Source organism: Mastigoproctus giganteus, chromosome 7 (assembly GCF_048544385.1).
Source record: "Mastigoproctus giganteus isolate SK-2022 chromosome 7, ASM4854438v1, whole genome shotgun sequence".
NCBI lineage: Eukaryota > Metazoa > Arthropoda > Arachnida > Uropygi > Thelyphonidae > Mastigoproctus > Mastigoproctus giganteus.
The window spans coordinates 34,017,093-34,034,545 of NC_143581.1; positions in this window are offsets into that span (position 1 = coordinate 34,017,093).

Sequence of the window (17,453 nt, forward strand, 5' to 3'; positions counted from 1 at the left end):
TAAGCATATGCTGGTGCTTGTGTTGATACTGCTTTTACATGTTACTACTATGTAAAAGCTGCAACTGTAAATTTAAATATATGCATAGATACCATTTAAAAAAAAAAAAAAGTTAAAGTACAAAACTACCATGTGCATTTTACTTTTCTCTCGTTTAGAAAAAATGTATAAATTAACACTCAGAATGCATGGTGAATATATCATTGGCAATGTAAAAATATTTACATTTCATTATGATTTTACTGTAGTGTTTTATAACTTCTTTGAATTCAATTTAAAAAGTCCGTTTACATTTAGTGATATTAAAAACAGATTTTGAGCTTCCTTTTTTTTTACAAAATAGTCTCTAATTATGATCTTTAAAGATCACATTCATGTGTTCATTTGTTGTCCTCAGAGTTAATAAATAATTTTAAATAATTTGAATTGTATTTTGCAACATGACATTGAGAGGGATGTAAATATGGAAACCCTCCTTCCATGGCATTATAATGCCTTAAATGGATTTAACCCTCCTGCTCATGTTTAGCAGTGCTTCTAATTTTTAGTATATAATGACTCTGAATTTGCCCATCACGTTTAAGTTGCAGAAGATAAACTTAAGAGAGTGACTTGTTGAACAGCTTAAACCCTGATTTTAGTATGCTAGCACAGTTTTTTTTTTTTTTTTTGGTAAATACAGTAAATAGAAAATATAATGTTGCTATGGTATGTAAGGTTTACAGTTATAATGTATAAGTTAGTGCTAGAGTATCATGTCTATATGTAGCCAGCTACTAAGTAATTGAGAAATGGCATAATTTAAGTATATCTCATATTGTAAATACCTTCACAATGAGTTATTGCGATATTGCGCTACCTCAAATAAGTAACGCTTCACCAATGGAGAAGACTACTGTTACTTATTCTCAGCAGATACCACCACCCAGATGGCACCGTTTTGTAGCTTGTTGGATCCTTATCGGTAGGTGGGCAGGTACCCTGGTGTTGCAAGTCACTGTTGCAACACCAGGGTAGCTGCCCACCCACTGATAAGGAGCCAACAAGCTCCAAAACAACTGGGTGGTGATATCCACTGAGAATAATGAGTAACAGTAGTCTTCTCCATTGGTGAAGTGCTACTTATTTGAGGTAGATAACTCATTGTGAAGGTATTCACAGTATGAGATATACTTAAATGATGCCATTTCTCAACTACTTATTAGTTGGCTACGTATAGACATGTGCTAGCACTAACTTATGTGTTATGTTAGGTTTACAGTTACTGTCTGTACTGGAATTCAAATTTAGTATAAAAAAACAATTCTAGTTACGTAATGTTAACTTTCTAGGGTAGTGAGCCTTAACACTTGAAGCATAACGATTTGAAACATCATTGCTTCCTTTTAATGACATTGTTTTTAAATAAAGTGAATATTGTGACAAAAGTTTATTTTAGAGAATGCCTAAATTTTTGTTTTCAGTGTCATTTTTAACTGATAAAAATATTTCTGTATGTCGTTAAAAGCAAGCACTGCTGTATACCATGTTTATACAGAATGATATTTGTCCCACCATTATTTTAATCCTGTTTATGGAATAAAAGTTAAATCTATTTCAGGCAATATAGAAATCAGCAATTACTTTATCATGCAACTAAACATAAAAGCTTACTGCTCATTTTCCTGATTTCCCTCTCCCCCTATCACTTTGCCAGTTGGTTTTGGAACTTATTGAACATTTGTTTTCTTTAGTATGATCCCAGAGTTTCTTTTCTATGTAACCGTTAACCTGTCAATTCACTGTTATGCTGGGTGTATCTCTTTTTTACAGTATTTTTAGTTAGAGATGTACCATATGGAAGAGGTTCATGTCCTCAAACTTCTTCTAACATAGTTGCAATCATAATTTTTTTTTATTTCTAATAGTTCTTAAAATTAGATTTAATGGAAGTTTTCCTTCATTAGTATATTTCTTGGCAAGTCAAAGAACAGTATTCAAGATTTTGCTTAATAAATATTGGTAAGTACAAAAGAGCTGATTACAAAAAAGTGAATTTGTCGAAAAATGTTGTGTTTGACCCTGGATGATGAATTCCTGATGTGTAATTCTGTCAATATTGAAAACATAATGAGCATTCTCCTTGTTCAAGTCAACTTTAATTAGCTTTCTGCTACCTACTGCAGCTTTTGAAGACATTTATTTTTCAGGGTCATAACTGTAAATCTGTTCTGTCACTTGTAATTACCCTAGAAAAAAATTCTTTCTCTTTGAAGATTTTTCTGCACACTGACTTGATTCCATTATTGCTTGTTAGAAACTGAGGCAAAAATTTTCTGATAATAATTGTATATGGATTACTGACATGTTTTAGGTTTCTATAGAAGTTTTATGCTTAGTTCAAAAGAGAACTTGATGTATATGCATTGTTCTTTAATCTGTGTACTAACTCCTGTTTTATAGCATACGCTAATTGCCAAAAGTAACTGGACACTTGCATGTTTCAGAGAACCTTTTATTGCTGCAATAACAAGAGGCAATTCAGCTGCTGATTTTAGGTGTGCTGGACTGAAGTCAACATTCTAGTTAATCTGAAAGGCTTTCAGTGGGGTTAAAAAGTCAAGGCTCTGGCAGGCCAGTGACTTTTTCGTTCTTATTTTTTCTACCCAAGTCACTACAGGATGTGCAGTATGATGTGGTGCATCGTCATAATGAAACAGAAAAGATCTCTATACCAATACCACAGTGTTAGAAGAATGAAATGAACAGAGGCCAGAATGCCAGTTATCATCATGTGGCATTTGTTGTTTAGCAACAACCAATGGTCCAGGCCCATACCACGAGAAACAACCCCAAACAGTGAAAGCATCATCTCTGAACTTCACAGCTGGGATGAAACACTTTGGTAAATAGCATTCTTTGGGCATCTGCCAAACTTAAACATGGCCTTCAGATTAAAAAAGCTGTGTACAGTAATTTGTCTCTCCTTAACACAGCTTTCCAGGATTACAGGGCCTAGTTACGATGGGTTGTGCACCAGGCAAGTTAACTCTGTGTAGTGCTACATTCTTCCATAAAATTCAATACTGTGCTTGGCCTTGTACTAATTGTTCTTGCGCTAATATCAGTTCTTGTGGCATTCCTGAACTCCTAGGTTGATAGTATTATTCAGTGAGGACTGACAGTATCTATGTGCCATCATTGCAAATGCCCTCTAGTCTGTTTGTCAGCTTCTGTAGTCTGCCCAAATAATTCCTGGCTGTAGTAGTACCAGTGTGATGTGTTTAGATTTGGTTATTACAACAGCCATCATTGATCTAAAGTGTTTGAGTTTTGCTGCAATAGAACAAACAGATTGATTGCTAATAGTTCATTCTCTGGACTCTCCTCTGGAAGTCAATGTTCTATTGCAGTAAAGCTGGTTCAGTTGAGGTTTTCATCAGAAGCTCAATTGGCCCTCAGTATTTGTTTGATCAGTTTGCTTCTGGCACAAACTTAATTGCTTTTATACCTATTCCTGGCATGTTGGTATGTAGGTGTTAAATTTTTTCTCAATCCCAGGAGTGTGTGACACTCTCGGCAATATAGTATATATGTTTACTGGGGTCACATTTATATAATAACTAGAATATGCAAAGTTTGCTCATTAGTATATTGTATATGCACTGATTATTTGTTTATTAACAAACTAAATCAGCATTTTGTTAAATGATATTTTTAAAAAATGCATGCAAATAGGAATATAAAACTGATGATGTAATTTGAGAAAAAAGCACCAAGGTTATAATCACTTGTATTCTTTACACATGACAATCTAAAACAATTAAACATTTAATTTGTTACATTTTTGATATAGTATATATATACCTGGCAACATTCATTGCAAAGAGCATGAACACATCATACTTCTTTCAATACTATCATCAGGAAATTCAGCATCATGGGAATTAGCAGCAAGGTCTTTAATTAAACTCTCTCATTTCCCATTTTCACAATGTGCCATCTTACCTTAATGAATAACGATTGAGTTCAGCTCTCCATTTGCAGAAGGGGCAATAAAGTAAACTAAGAAAGTTATAAACATGAGCAGACTATACTAAACAAGCCTAAGGGAGCAATAAAACCATGTTTTTATTTTTTCTCTGAAATTTATAATTCATTGATACTTTATCAAGTGGGATCAGTTTTGATCCCAGCCTCATTCTGATTTTATAACCAAGAAGAAGAAGAAAAAGTCTGAAATGTATGATCATGATGACTAGTGCAGTAAATAACATTTGGATAAAAAATAAAATAAAGAACTACACTGTTATGTTTTTTTTTTGTTTTTTTTTCATCAAACAATTTTTTTTTTTTTCATTTTTTTTCTCAAAAAGAAAAATGTTAACGTATGTGTAACTAGGCTGGGGTCATTTCTGCCTGCTTGGAGTGAAGTAGGTTGAAGTCAAACGTTTCTTGAAAATAAATCACAGACCTACACACACAACCTTATTTAATAATGCATTACTTCTGAATGACATCTGTGATTTTTAAATAAACATAAATAACAGTGGTAATCTTGTAGTTAGTCCAGAAAATTTTCAGTTATTACACCCACTGTGCTGAATCAGTTCAAAGCTTAATAATTAATGTTTATTAATCATTGTTTAGCAGTTGCTGTGTATAACGAAACATACAATTCACATCAGTTTACATATATGGTAAGTTCTCCATAACTTACTTGACCCAATATTTAGACATTTTCCTTTATTTGTACGTCTAACTCATAGTCATGTTCACCAAGAGTAAACTCAGCGGATTACTCATTAGTCATCACCAAGAGCAAGCTGAGCTGTCACATGATATATGCATAGAGTACTGTATTCCCCACTGTCAGAATCTTGATGTTAGCCATGCTGAATAGACTTAAAACAAAGCACTTTTTTGTGTGTTGTGACTTTAGTTTATTGCAAGTTTAATAAATTAATAACACTAGTCAACAAAAAATATTTTTTGTCATAACTCCACAATGAAAATATGTGATTCTGGAGAAGTAAATGCGCTGATTCCAAAAATCACCATAAAAAGTCTCACATCTACATCAAAAGATTAACTATATAATATTGGTGTAGATATACCATAGTTTGCCCATAAATTTAAACTACATATGCAGTGTAAAAGGCATCGTTTTAATTGTATCTCATATTGTGGTTGCCTTCACAATGAGATACCATGTATTGCACTACTTTGAATAAGTAACGCTTCTGTAGTAGAGAAGACTACTGTTATTTATTCTCAGTGGATACCACCAGCACCATTGCAAAGCTGTTGGGTACCTGCCCACCCACCGATGATGGGCCAACAGTTTTGAAGCTGTGCAGTCTGGGTGGTGTTAACCACTGAGAATAAACAACAGTAATCTTCTCTACTAGAGAAGCGTTACTTATTCAAAGTAGTGTAATACATGGTATCTCGTGAAGGCAGCCACAATATGAGATACAATTAAAACAATGCCTTTTATACTACATATGTAGTTTCAATTTATGGGTAAACTGTGGTATATCTACACCGATATTCTATAGTTAATTACTTAAAAACTCATAATTATGCCTTGTGCATTTCATCTTTAAATACATCAAAAGATGTACAAAATAAATGGATATATATATATATATATATGTGTGTGTGTGTGTGTAATTCAAGTTTGTAATAAAAGTGTAAAAAAAATACATTCTATTATATGTTTGGAGTATAGATTTACAACCCTGAGAACATGTCACAATCAGTTAATACTTAGAAAACTTTGGCACAGTCTACAACAATCCTCACCAAAAATGCTAAGTGTGCTCTCTCTTCAAATTGTAAATTTTTGCATTGGAATTTAACTTAAGAACCATAGGTAGAAGTCTGATTGTGTTTATCACAAGAAAACAAGAGGCCAGAATCAATTGCTAAAATTAAGAGAATTAGCTTATATCTGTTAAAATCATCATCATACATCACTACCTAGATTGTGTGAAATTGGCAGTGGCTCACATCTGGTGAGTATGGGCTTGGCACACCCAGGGTCCTGAGCTGGATGTCATTCTTCTCTTTCCTGGTGATTCCCTTCTCTCAGGGTGACTCATAAATTTTTTTTTTTTTTTTTTTGGGCCGGTGGAGCATAAGCCTCAGGCTTCCTTGCACCATATGGCTAATAATAATATTTTGGTAAAACGTAACTCCCTCTATATTTAATAACTGTGATGTGATGTGTTACTATCATGGTGATTTTCGAAATCTACACATAAAAATTGGTTAAAAACAGCATTTCTTGGAAGTAAAAATCAGGTTGGCTAGTGTAATAGCCTCTGAGCGTACAGCAAGTGATAATGCCACTGGCAGTGCAGAAAAACATGCCAGAAAGTCCATAGCATTGAATCAAAAACTGGATGTGATGAAGTGCTACGAAAGTGGTTAATCAACTGACATTTTAAGGCAGTCATTGAATATATGCAAAAGCATTAAATCAGACATGTCATGTACTGCTGCTTCTGCCTACACACAGCGTAACATAATTTGCTAACATAAGTAACATAAATATGCTGGCAACATGGCTACATCACCAGAATGGACAAAGAATACCAATCAGCCTTGGGCTGGTGTCAACCAAGAACAAAAGTCTATGAAAATTTAAGAATAGGAGGCGAAGTAAAAGTGCTCTACAATGACATGCCCTCATCTCTGGGGGTTTTTTCAGTTTTGCATTTTTTGTGGCACTTTTCTTTTCCTTTTTATTCTAACCACCTAGTGTGTGTTAATTGGATAAGCAGTTTTGAGTTGTTGAAATTTAAATTCTTGTATCATCTTGGACATTTGTCTTTTGCCACCCTTATCATTCATTTGCTTGGTGGGATGGTTTTTTTTGATTGAATTTCCCATTCAACCAAAGTACAATTGAATGTTTCTGTGAGAAACCGTTCACCATAAAAGATGCTCTTTCGTTAATTAAGTCTGCATGGATTGAAATTCCACAACGATGCATAAAAGGGGTGTGTAAGAAACTGTGCCCTTAATTCTGCCATAACTCCAAAGGTTTCAATGTGGATGACACCATTAGCATTATTAATAAAGGTAGCACCAGGATGGTCTCAAGAGCTGAATTTCATTTGTCAGCTTGGATGAAGCTGGCAAATGAAATTGAAAATTTGCTTCAATCTTAGTAGCATGGAACATTGAAGAGTTGGAGAAGATGGCCACAAAAGATGAAACATCAGCTTCCACCAGCCAGCAACAACCATCAGGCCACCAACTTACAGTGAATTGCCTAAAGGAGGCCTCCTAACATGGACAGGAGCTCTATGGTTAGGAGGAAAATGTTGGAAAGTGCTGCTCCCTAACAAGAAATCCTCTGCGAGAAGAGAAAGTCGCAAACTCAACCTCTGGATACCTTTTTGGAAACCCAATCTCTTCTGCTCTGATATATCCACCTTTGTTGAGGAGGGTGAAGAAGCTAATGATCATACCTCTGCAGAGAATCCCTAGCACCCAAACATCAAAAAAATTCATGTTTTCTCTACTTAATATTAATTAAATGTTTGTTGTTATTATTATTTTCAGTGATGGGGTAGAATGCATCCTCCCTATTTTACATGTATTTTAATGGGAAAATCTTGTTCAATTTATTTGATTTCTGTTTACTCAAGGATCTCGAGAACACATCTATGACATAAACAGAGAACTTGCTGTATGTAATATGTATGAGAGGTCACTGACTGAATTGGTTACCATTTTGCAGTTGCAACATGGCATGTTAGAGTATAAATTTTAGGGATTTTTTTTCAGTTTTGCATCTGTTGTGGCACGTTCTTTTCCCCTTTATTCTAACCATGTGTGCATGTGTTAATTGGATAGGCAGTTTGGGTTACATTAAAATTCTTGTAATCTTGGACATCAGTCTGTTGATTTTTGTGGAATTATAAAAAGTATATATAAGCAGTGTTGTAGTTTATGCCGACCAGACTAGCCAGGTGGGTAAAGTGCCTGCCTGGCAACCCAAAGGTCGTGGGTTCGAATCCCGCCTCGGGCTTGGATCAAAGTACTGCAAAAACCTTGGGAGGTGCACTATGGCCACAGAAGCCGATGCACCAACAACTACGAAAAAAAAAAAAAAATTGTAGTTTATTTTAAAAGGTTGCTTTATATTTTATTTTGTAAAAGTTAAGTAGAGCATTTCAAAAGTTGTGAGAATTGCCACTGGTAATTCATAGTTTAGGATATAGTTTAACTATTTATTTAAAATTATAGTGCTAAAGAGTTAAAAAAGCTTTGCTATAATTGTCAATAGTGTTTTATCAAGTTTATAACATTGTATAGCATGTTGCAATATTTTCTAAATTTAGTTAAAAAAGCTGTAACTATGGTTAAAACATTAGCATGATATTGGATTTCTCAGGCAGTCTTCTGAGGTTGAGGTCTTATTTCATTGATTGATATTTATTCGGCACTATCTCCAAAAGGACAGAATAGTGCCACATATGAACTGTGTGTGTGCGCGCGCACCCGTGCGTGCGCATGTTAGATACAGAGAGTGGGGTAATGAGCAAAACTAAAGATTCAAATTTGGATGGAAAGATTGGAAAAGAGGAATAAAAGGAAGAGAAATTAAGGAAGTCATCAAGGTACTCAGGGGTCTACTGCATCATTATTGCCTACTCCCATGCATTTAGCTACAGAGGTAGATTGCCAGAAGACACTGATCCCAGAGGAAGTTATAATTCTGAGTGATTCAGTTGTTAGAGAAATGGGGAATTTGTAAGGGATGTTGGAAAAGTCTGGCCTACCACGAAAGGAATGAAGAAACATGGAAATTAACTTTTATTCAACATAATCTCTCAGGGATTATTCAACATATTCCCTTGATATAGCATGTCCTCATCTTTTCTAGACCCCTTTTGGGGCAGTCCAGAAAAGAACTTGCTGCCTTGGTTCTTGTGTTCTATTTTATCTGACAAACTACCTTGTATCAATTAAAGTACAATTCACTAATTTCAGTATCACCCTCATGAAATCAAATGAAACTGCTTCAGTTATGTACAAAATGGAAATGCCTTAACCACAAAACAAGCATTATTTTTCCAAGAAGAGGATCCCTCTAGATAGTTCCTCCCCGTGACATTTAGTCTTGAATACCCCATTGTCCCAAAAACCTAATATTGTCAACTTGGTATCTCATGACACCCTCTGAAATTTCTTATGGTGAGAAAATCCTTTGTGATGCAATTCAATGGATTCTTGTTTGGTCTGACAGTCATAGTAACGAATAGAAGTTTCATCCATGATAACCATTTTACCGGCAAGCAGTTTGAATCCTGGGCACATTTGGAAAGAACTGTCTTGTGTAATGGCAATAAAGTGAAGTTGTTTATAGAGAGTATGTGTATGCTAAATGTTAAGAATGTTGATTTCATAGTCCTCACTTTTATTCCTAGTATTATTGGATACCATATAGTTTTGTATGTGCCATTACCATTTTGATAACATCCCATTCTCTCAAAAGTATTTAGATACCTCCCTGAAGAAAGTAAATTTATGATTTGAGTCAAGTGTATGAGCATTTTCTGTTTCAGCTAGTGGAAGACCCTCAAATATGCAGGATGTCAACTGCTTTCCAAGCTTCCTATCAGGCAGGCACATTATTTTCTTCTTCTGCATTGCCATCATCATGTTCCCATTTCACCCTCTTGTTCTTCTATTTGTAATTGGCAAATTGCCTGTATGTCAGATAAAATACAGTCCACTAATTTCAGCATTGCTAAAATAATTCTTGTGAAGTTCAGCATCAGGAATTTGAAACAACAGTTAATGTCAGACTAAGGTGAACTATTCAATTATCAATAAACAAAGTAATTTCTCTCTCTCTTTTATTCACTGATACAGTCCAAATTCAGCTTCAACGGCAATTTAGAAAAGAAAGTTCAACTGTTATCCAAGCCTAATGATTTGCAAAATATTGCACAGAAATGTTTTTACACCAGAAAATAAATAAAAGTAGTTTCTTTGAAACTACATTTTATTTCCACTGGAAAGGATAGTTTCTCTGCCCCATATTGCTACTCAGGGAAGGTAGAAATTCTTTACTATGCTTACCGCCATGACTGAAATAGCCTTTCAAAGTAATTGTTTTATTAGGCCGACACAAAACAAGACCACCCAGCCTACACTGAATAGTTAGGGCTATAATTTTTAGAATTTCAGAAGTTTTTGCACCATTCATTACAGACATCACTAATATTTGAACTTTCTCCACAAACCTTTGGAAAAATGTCTGTTCTGAAAATTTAATAGCCATCTACTATTTAAAATCTTTTAACAAATTTTTTGACCTTTTCAGAAATAAGTGTTTCTCTGACTTGAATGTAGTTTTCTTAGCACTGTGTAAACCACTTTAATGTTTCGATTTATATCCTGATAGCCTGGACTAGTTAAATCTTGCTCCTGCTTTACTGGGTATGTCTGCCTACCTCCAAATTGCATCCTTATGTGTAAAATAATGAGACCACAGGAGGAGGCACCTCTGTAGCCAGGTGGGCAGGAGCAGCAGTGCATAGCACACGCTTCCTGATTAGACGGGTTTGAGCCAGTGACCACCAAATACGGAGGATGTGGAAAGGTCAGGGAATGATCACTACATATCCTCGGAGCAATATGGCCTTAGTTGCTCCTAAAAAAAACCAAATAACAACAACTGCAGGAGGATTCTCAAATTCAGCAACAATTACACTTATCACCCTTTTCTATAGTTCAAATGACTAGTGTTAACCTGAAGTTTACAGTACAGTATTTAGTTTTCTCTTTGGTGCCATCCTGCAAGGTATTAATGCACAATGCACATTAATACCTTGCAAATTGGTGTAATGAATATGTCATAGAAGTGCTTTTTTGTTCACTTCTGTTTGGATTTATCCCACCCAGAAGCACTTTTCTTGATCTAGTTTTAGTGAACTAACCGAAAAAAAGTGTCCACTAAAATTCTTGTTAAGTCTAGTTGCATTTAACAAATTCTTGTTAAATGCAGCTGGACTTAACAAGCATTTTAAAGCATTATCTCGAACTCTGACAATCTTCTCTCAAAACATGGAAGATTGTCAGAGTTTGAGATACTGAGAAATTTGTATTATTGACGTTTGATAGTACTCCATCTGACTATTAGTTACCAAATGTGTCCCTCATTTCCAGGAATTGCCCCCAAAATTGACTGCTTGTCTCTAGAAATTGGCTCCAGAATGCTACAGATTTTCAGTATCATTTTTAGTTTCAGTTGCCTTTCTGTCCACAGAAAGGTGACTCAACAATTGCAAATCACATACTTGTAGCTACTCTCTTTGCAGTATTCTGCACATTACATAATGAGCTTTCTCAAATTGGTCAACAATTACATATCTGCTTACTGCTATTATGGTTGAATTATCGTGATTGCAAGTGTAAGTAGGGTATGGCAAGTCGGATTGAGATCACATATGGAGAAAGAAAATATTGAAAATAAATAAATTTAAGATTTATTATCAAAATATTACTAAAATTTTATTATTTAAATCAATTACTTTATATATACAATATATAAAAATTAGACATTTGGATAATAATTTAATTATAAAATAACCTAATGCCATTTGACCTTATTGAAATTATATTAACTTAAGAGGATATATACAATTCTGAACAAACAATAAGCAAAATTGCCATTTTGCCATGAAATATTGAATGCTCAAATGAGGATTATTCCATCCTCTCATATTTTATTTGTAGTCAGCAGTATTTAAACTGCTTAGTTAATGCAAGTAGTTTTAACTTTCATTGCAGAACAAACTTTGTCTTCGTAATGAGTAACTCTGGTATTGTACTGCTTTCGGGCACATTTGTTTGTAATTTGTGGGTAGGGTATCACCAAAAAGTTAATCTACTATTTAGCCATTGTCTCATAATGACAGATTAACCTTTTAACAATGTAATACTAGTGCAATTTGTTGGGGAGGCAAAGTTCTGTCAAAGACCATTGCATTAACTATGCAGTTTAAATCCTGCTGAGTGCAAAAGAACACAAGCCTAATTCCATGTAACTTAATTTTTATTTTTTATAATCTAATTAATATTAAAATTGATATTGTAATATAATTTAGATTTGTATTATTTATTTAATAATTATTAATATCTAATTCTGTTCCTAAAAATGCAAATGATATATGCCTGTTTTCCATATTCTTTTTTGTTGAATTTATTGTGTTCCTTAATTAGAGGGGATGGGGAATGGTAGCACTAGTGAATATAATCCTATAACAGCTGATATTGGTGTCAGTGGGACTGAGTGTGTGTGCAAGGTGCGAATGGAAAAAGGTTTATGGAGTGGAAAGACACTCCATTGGGAAAAGGTCATGTGACAAGTTGTGCCATATGCTGTAGCACATTATTCCAGTGATGAAGTTTGTGGAAAAAAGCATATAAAACAGTCATTCAGAAAAGTTCTGCTAGTGTTAGTCACCAATCTCAAGTTCCCTTTATTATGTGGAAAGTTAGTCTCCCATTATAAAACATTTTGATTTGCTGGCCCACTCTGTCTGTATTATACTTAACACAGCCATTTGGCCTATAACAGTGGTTCCCAAATTACTGAGATCTACGGACCCTTTCAAAAATCAAAACAAAAAAAAAAAAGTTCAGACCCCTTCAAATATAAAAAAAGTTTATGGACTCCTATATATACACACACATATATATAGTCGACCACCATTTCACAGACCCCTGGAACTAGTCTATGGACCTGCAGACCCCAGTTTGGGAAACGCTAGCCTGTAACACTTCTGCTCTCATTTGCTTTCTTTTAGTGCTTATGTCACACCAAACTGGCTAAACACTACACTACACTTGCAGCCAGAGTCTGTTAAGGTGTGCCACCTTAGATTCTATGTATTTCTTGACAAAGAGTATCAGTCCTGCCCTGCCATGTCTTCTATGTTTACATTGTACTCCCTCCCCCATATTCAAATTTTGCATCGCCTATGAGTTGCACCATGTTTCTACAATGTGTACAATTGATGACCTAACAAGTATTTAAAATTTGTCTAATTTATCTACTTTGCACCTAGCATTAGTATAAGCAAGTATGTGCATGAGTTTTTATTCTTAGGAATCCTAGCACAACCCATATTTTGCTTGTCCCATGAGCACCCACCCCCAGCAACCCCTTTTAATCCCTCAAACCTTATATGCTAGACTGCTGTATGTCCTAATAGAAGCTCTGCAGGAATCAAATTTTGCCTCTGCCTGCCATTAAATAGTCTAACTGAGGCTGTGAGCATGGAGAAATTCATAGGTCAACAGGATTTTTCTAGTTATTAGAACCTAAGTTAGATTCTAATAACTAGAATTAGATATAATTCCAGTATTATAGGATATAGTCCCCCCCCCCCAACTAGCAGTTTTTCAACCTGACACTGCCTTAATACCACAGCAAATATTCTTATGTCCCTTTCTATTTAAGTGTACTCAATCCCTATAATATGGTATCTCCTGTTAACAAGTATATACCATGATTAGAAAAATTCTATCATGTGAGCTCTGCACAGCCTCTTCTGAGCCAGATTTATTGACAAAGCTCTCCCTGTGCACACCCTCCCTTGTCTCTGGACAAAATTCCAAAAATTTCAAATTCAATTCCAACTTGTGGCTTTTTTCTCAGCATTACCTGTTAAGTAAATCCTCCAATAGGAGGATTTATTTGACAGGTAGTATCATTAGTAGCAACGTGTACATCACCTTTTGCACCTAAGAAGATAATTGTTCTGGAATGTCATTAACATTTGTCCCTGGTAGACATAGCCTGGCCCTATTTCACCTGCCTTCTTTGCATGATATTTTCCAGATTTCCCTAACAATAATATTCACTGATAATAGCTACTTTCTCTCCTTGGTAATTCTGCTGTGCTGTTTTGTAGGATTGAATCCATATAGTTCTTTCTTCCCCCCCCCCCTCAAATACTTACCTATGAACAGAACTGGATTATTATTGTTGCTATTTTTATTTATTTTTTTGCATAAAACGGCAGACACGAGGAAGATTCTTTGAGCAATTGAAGATAAACAGGAAAGGTTAATGCAGCTAAACTTTGTTCTGTGTTAGAAAGAAAGAAATATCAACACAAGACAAAAATATACAAACTTATTTCATTGCAGGCAAGTTCAATTTATATTAGTATGCCAGTATGGAAAGGTTTGATTTGCAGAATGGTTAAGTATGGTTTCTAGGAGAATAGCATTAAAAAAAAAAAAAAAAAAAAACGCAAATGATGGAACTTCAAAAATTTGAGAAAATATTCTGGTTTTCAGAATTTTTTTTTTCACCTTCAAAGAAATAAAAGTACAAAAATGCTGTTGTATTTCATAAAAAAATTTTTTTCTAAGAGTAAAATAATCATAAGTATATATTTGATTCAAGTAAATAAATGCAAAGAAAAACTTTAATTTTTTATGTGTATACACAATAGTTTGCTATTTAAAAATAAAATCGATCACCATTTGCCTCACTGTTTTAATGTATGAATTTTTTCTGAAAGTGCTTAAATGTTTTGTTAATCATTCATTCTTCTGTTTGCTCCATAACAGGTGGAAACCTCATCATCTGATGAGGCTTCCACCTGTTTTGATTGAATTATTTTTTCAATGATGTCAAAATAAATATTTTTTACTGGTGTTAGTCATTAGCAATGCAAAATGTTATTGTCATATAATGCATATATGATGTTTTTGTGCTGTACATGATTTTCTGTATTTGTTTCTTCATCCATGATTGTAGGAAATTATATATGAGTTGTGGCAATAAAGTTTCCGGGCTGGTGCAATAAAACGAACACAAAGTGTAGGAGCTCGAAAATGGTTTTATTGGTATTCAAAGTAATCACTACCTGATTGAATTTATAACACTTATTTAATTTAAATTTATAGGTGTTATAACTTTAAATTTAAAACACATACATTGCACTTATAACACCATTCTAAAAGTTTCTGAAAAGAATCAGGAAGGTGTCCAAAGAGAAGTTTGGCATTTGTTTTTCTTTGTTCTCATCTTCCTGAAATCTTTTCCTTTCAGGGCAGTTTTGACTTTGGGAAAGAGGAAGTCTACTGGTGCTAGTAGAGAATAGGGTGGGTGGTTGATCTGTACAGTGCCATGTTTCATCAGAAATGCCTTCACAACAAGTGCAGAATGGGCAAGGGTATTGTGTGACACAGAACTAGTTATCTTTCTCTCAAAATTGTGGACTCATCTGAGAAATGTGCTTCAATTGTCTTTGAACCACCTATGTGTAGAACATAGCATTGACTCTATCCCCTTTAGGGACAAATTCCTTGTAAATCACACCCTGCTTGTTGAATAACATGAAAAGCATTGTCTTGATCCTGGACTTGTGTGAATGAACCTTTTTGGACCTGGGCAATGCTTGTGAAGTCCTCTGCATGCTCTGACACTTTGTCTTTTGGTCATACTGAAACACCCGTCTCCAGTGACAATAGGGTTTAGAAAATTAGGATTATCCTGGCAACTCTGAAATCTTCACATGATGACACTATTGCTTCTGCTTATCTGTGAGGCTGTTTTGCACAAACCTTCCTTTTCCCATATCTTTATTTGCAAAATTTGACGAATTGTCTCCTTATATCCAACTCATCAGCCATCATTCTAAGGGTCAAATGACAATCTCTTGCCTAAATTTCCCAACTTTTTCAACTCTGTCGTCATTTTGAGAGGTTGATGGACACCCACCTCTTGAGTCATTGTGAGCATCCATTCATCCATATTTGAACCACTTATAACATTCAGACATACTGGTAGGACTTGACATTTCATCACCATAAACAGATTTTAACATTTCATAAATTTGTGTTACAGATTTTCCCAGTTTAAAGCAAAATTTGATATTTTTCATTCATCGCTCCATTGCAAAACTGTGATGCGAAACATTAATGCTACTAATGAAACTGGTTGTTACTTGCAACTTGTCAGCCTAGTGGGCAATGTGTACCACCATTTCTTAGAGGAAGTTTGAACTACAACATATCACTTATTTTTTTTCACTCATCGAACATGACCACAACAGCACCAGTCTGGAAACTTGATTGCCACACCTCGTATAATTTTTATGTTGCTGTATTAAAAGAGGAACGAAGCACTTTTAACCTGTTTTTCTAAATAGCTGGTTATTTCCATTTGGAAGTTATATACAGGTGGAAATCTGATGTTTCATTGTCTTTTCACCAGTGATTGCTGTTGTATCTAGTTTTCTGTTATTAGAAGATATGTGTGTCTGAAAAATTTTAGAACTACATTTATAAAAAATTAATCTCAAGCGAAAAAATTTATTACCATTTAATCAAGTACAGTACATTCCTTGTAACGATACACCTCTTTCCAGTCATAAAACTTCTCGATGGCTTTGTGGAACCCTGTTTAACTCCCTCATCATTCTGGTTTGGATCTCTGAAATGCCATCAGAATGGTGCCCCTTCAGGATAGGATTTCACTTTGGAGAACAAAGTAATGGGCAGGTAGAAAATACGGGAATAGTGAAGAACTGTAATGCCCTTCCATGCAATAAACTGCTTGAAGATGGGTGTGTTGTGTGAAGGTGCATTGGCATGATGCCAGAACCGCTCACCTGACTTGGCCAAGTTCTTTTCAACAGTCTGTCCCTCACTCCTCTATAAAATTCAGAGTTGACAGTCTTTCCTTCCGGTACAAATTCTTTGTGTGCAACTCCTTGTAAATCAAAAAAATATCACAGACATCATTTTGATTTGAGACTTGGAAACTGGTTTCTTCAGCCTCATTGAATTTTCTCCAACCCGTGCAGCTGATTGTCTTTTTGTTTTGGGTTCATACTCAAAAAACCAGGATTCACCAGTTATGGGTTTTTTTTTTTTTTTTTTAAGTCTGGCTCACTGTTCTGCCGTCATTGTATGTAGTACGAAATGCAAACATACTTTCCTTTTTTCAAATCTTTGATGTCAGTCAAATGCGTGTCATCCTCACTGATTGAAGCTGGTCTGCTGTCATTCAGATGGACAGGCGACAATTTTCCACTATCAACTGCTGAACTTTTTCAGTGGTCGAGTCTGTAGAAGACTGGGATGGGCGACCACTCCGCACATCTTCCTGCTCATACCAGCAAAAAATGTTGGATCACAATAGTGCTTCATGTCCGTTAGCTGCACTAGTGATTGCGACTGTTTCAGTTGCACTTTTACTAGCTTTAAAACAAAATTTTATAGCCACTCTTTTGCTTAGTCCTTGAATCCATGAACAAAGTGATTTTACTGTGCCAAGTGAAAATATGACTTGCCAGTGCCTTTGTGCACACTGATGAAACTTGGCACAGAGTCAATTCAGGCTTGATAGTGAATAGTTTCAACAGTGGCTTGTGTATAGCACTAGTAATATTGTTTAAAAAATTAGTCCTAAAACTTTT